We start from the raw sequence: 4,388 nt of genomic DNA on the forward strand, positions 1-4,388 counted from the left end.
GGGCAGTTCCACTTCCAATGTCCAGTCACACCACAATGAAAACAATTTCCTTCCTTAGCCACCCCTCCTTTAGGTTTCAATGCAGCCTTTAGTTTTCCAGGCTTAGGCCTACCTTTGCCCTTGGGCTTTGTCTAAACTTTGGCCTTTCCCTTACCCTTATTATTACGAACCATCAGTATAGGCTTGGGTCCAACCTTTTTCATGTTGCCTTCAGCAGTTCGTAACATACTGAGCAACTGTGGCAGAGTCTTATCAATTTCATTCATATTGAAATTGAGGACAAATTGGCTGTAGCTATCCGGCATATACATATTAATCACTATGAGTAATGTCGTGACAATTACATAATAATCCAAGAAACATACTCATAATGGGTCAGTCCAATATGTTGTTCTCTAACACACATATTCATGCATCGATTCTGACATTCCATATCAATGACAACTCTTTATCATCAATCAACTACATGTTAGTCTTAATGCATTATCGTTGTCCTATGCAACAATAATACTTGACTAAGGATCTTTTAAGAATAATCATATTATTCTTAGGACATTATTATAAAACAGTTTATTTATACACACAGAAAAGAAACTGAAATAATAATGGTAACGCCTTATATTAATAAACATGATAAATCAAGTATGTTATTACAACCATCTCATGATTGATCTTTGGGCATACTCTAACATTAGCCTGCTAGGCTTAAAGCCTGATTTAGTACACCAGCACTTAGCCTGCTAAACATATAGTCTGAAATTGTTTCACCGGCATTAAGCCGCTAGACATAAAGTCTGAAATTGTTTCACCGGCATTAAGCCTGCTAGACATAAAGTCTGAAATTGTTTCACTGGCATTAAGCCTACTAAGCGCTAAGCCTGAAAATCTCAACTTCACATATACAGAATATTTCCTCAAATATTTATTAACAGCAAACACATATTCACCATAGTCCATGCTCAAACATAAATGAGTTTGTAAATCATATTTTCAATCCAATTCAAGTACTTATAAGCTTATAATCATATAAATATACATTCGAACCTCACTTATAAAATATAAGCTTTTATGTCTTTAATTCAATCTAAGAACTTGTATACCAATATACATATAGATATATTCAAACTCTCATATACATATTTAACATTCATACCTTTAAATAAAAATTAAAAGCCTATACAAGTATGTTTATTTCTATTCGAACCTATATGAATTTATATATATACACATTCTTGCCTTTACCTAAGTTCACAACTTATTCATGTATATATAAATATACTTAACTAAATTTAATACAAATAATTTACATGTACTTATCTATACACACCTATTCAAACATAACATATATATATAATTTTATATCTAAGCTCAATATGAAAACATATTTATGTACATCCATACATATTCAAAACTATACATACATGCTTAACATTCATATCTTATAATATAATCAATACTTAATTTTATATATATAAATGTTCCATCTCACATATAATCACCTTATTTAAAAATTACCTATACAATTACAATATACATATCATTAATCAAACCCAAAGTTTCTACATATATATATGTATATTCGAAAACCCATGTATACATGAGTATAATACGTGTCTTTAATCAAAGCAAGAATTTATACATGTATTTATTTTCTCATATTCGAATCTTATGTGTATATATATATAACCTTCATACAATCAATTAAATTCAGAACATATTCATATAGATACATATATAAATATTAATACATTATATATTTATATATATATGCTTTTATATCATTCCTACTTTAACTTAATTCAAAAATTTATATAAGCATATATATATTCGAACACTTTATACACATATATATACCATTTATAATTCTAATTTATTCAATCAAATTACTTCAAATTAAAGCTCAACAACAACTACAATCAATATAGATACATATATACTAATTTAATAACATTAAATAGCTAATAGACTTACCTCGGACAGTGAAAAATTGAAATCAGATAATTAGTCGACGATTTTGGTTTTTCCCCGATCTAGCTCCGATTTATTTGGTTCTTGATCTGAACATATTCAAAATGGGCCAGTTTAAATATTATTAACTTCAATTTAATCCAAAAACACATAAATGAGAAAATTACAAATTTACCCCTAACATTCTACATTTTTTCACAATTTAGTCCAAATTACACATAACACAAAACATATAAATTTTGACTATACTATGCTTAGGCCGAATCTTCATTATACTCGTACAAGTCCATGCATTTCATTTAATTCACATTTTAGTTCCTCAAAAATTTATTTTCACAATTTAGTCCTAAATACTCAAATTCATCAAAAATCCCAAGACAAAACATGTTAATCTAACACATATATTTCATATTTCATCAACTAACATCATAAAACTCAAACATCTATCAATGGCACATTTCAAAATCATCATCAATTCACAAAATTGAAGCATGGGTCTTGAAGTATTCGAAGCAACGATTGCAAAAACGTATAAATTATTAAAAATCGAACAAAAACTAACCTTTAATTAAGCTTGACCATGGCCGAATATCACAAGATTTAAACTTTCTTTTTCTTTTCTAGCTTCGGTGGAAGAAAGATAAGTATGGCTTTATAAATTTTATGTTTGTTTTTATTTTATTATAAATGCATTATAATATAATATATATTATAACCTTTATAAAATATAAATAATATTAAAAAATTATATATTATACTCATAATGCCGTCCACTATCTTTTTAATGGTCAAATTGCAACTTAAAACCTCCATATTAAAAGAACAACCACTATTCCGTCCTTTTAGAAATAACTACTAAATTTTCATTTTATGCGATTAAGCCCTTTTATTAAATTGAGCACTCAAACGATCAAATTTTCATACGAAATTTTCACACATAGTAATTCACATAATGCAAATGCCAAAAATAATTTTAAAATTTTTTTCTGGCTCGAATTTGTGGTCTCGAAACCACTTTGTCCGATTAAGGTCAAAATCGAGTTGTTACAAGAAATACTTTTGAATAAAAGTTGAGTGTCTACAATTGATATATTAATTATTTTGAATCCTGAAATTTGCACGGTTTTTACGCAATTAAAATAAACATTTTACTTCATTTTTTTTTGAATTGATATGCCAATAGATTTAAAATATATTTTTTAAAATTCTAAAAGATTATTTCAGCCTTTTTCATGGACAAATGAATTCAAAATGTGATTGACAATAAAGTTGAACATTCGATTTTACTAGTTTTGAATGAACTGCGCAAATGGTTCAAAAAGTATGTTTAAAATTATGAAAAAAAATTTGGACCATTCTGGTGGCCAATGTAGCTTTCGAAGTTTGACCATAAAAACTGGGCTGGATTTGGGGTGTTACAGGACTAGTTTGTAAGTAAGTCAAAATTAGGCCGCCAAATGTCTTAGATGTGGATTTTATAATGGGAAGCATGTGAGGGATTTATTAGTTAGTTTGACCAAGGTCTCATTAGCAAAAATACCATTAGTTGAAAATAAAAGAGAGAACAATTATCACTTTAATCATTTCATAATAGGTTTGCAAATATATTGAACCATCTCTCTCAAAGTTCTCTCAGTTCATTTTTCATGTTCTTGATTCAATCTCAATTTAGGCTTGGTAAGTGAGTCCTCCATTAATTTCATCATCAAATAATAGTTTAATCCATGATTTCACCATTTTATCTCTCTTTTTCTTTTTTCAATCCAATTATGAATATGAGAGAGGACCTTCAAATTTGGTGTTTTCTTGATGTATTTGAGTGAGGTACTTGTAAACTCAAAATCATATTGGGTTTTTCTATGCATTTTTACCACCTTTTTACTTAATTATTGTGTTGACTCGAGTAATTATTATTGAAATGAGTGAATTTTACTTAATTAGTAATTTTAGACATGAATTTAGAAAGTATGTTAAATTATGCTTAAGTACATGATTTTCATACGTATTTTATATTAATTCATGTTAATTTATTAATGTATGTATTTTTCACTATGTAGAAGGTCCATGGGAGACAAGATTTAAATGAATAAAAGATGACCATGCACAAATTATCCATGTGGACTGCAAGACCATGCAATTTTGGGCATGGGTTTGACTACTTGACCTAATAAAGAAGGCGATAAAAGATAGACATGTCTACGAAGTTATTAAACTGAAAAAACTGCCCAACAAGGGGAATTAAAAGCCTAATTTAGGCACTTGATTTTGACTGCCAAAAATGTGTTTTGGGATATTTAATTAAAGGTCCCTGCAGTTGGAAAATAATAATAATTCAATCCAACAACTTCCCTATTGAAACCGTCCACTCTATAGCTATTTTTAGCTTGAAATTCGAATTCAAATTGAGAAGACTTGGTCAT

Source organism: Gossypium hirsutum, chromosome D04 (genome assembly GCF_007990345.1).
Source record: "Gossypium hirsutum isolate 1008001.06 chromosome D04, Gossypium_hirsutum_v2.1, whole genome shotgun sequence".
NCBI classification, from domain to species: domain Eukaryota; kingdom Viridiplantae; phylum Streptophyta; class Magnoliopsida; order Malvales; family Malvaceae; genus Gossypium; species Gossypium hirsutum.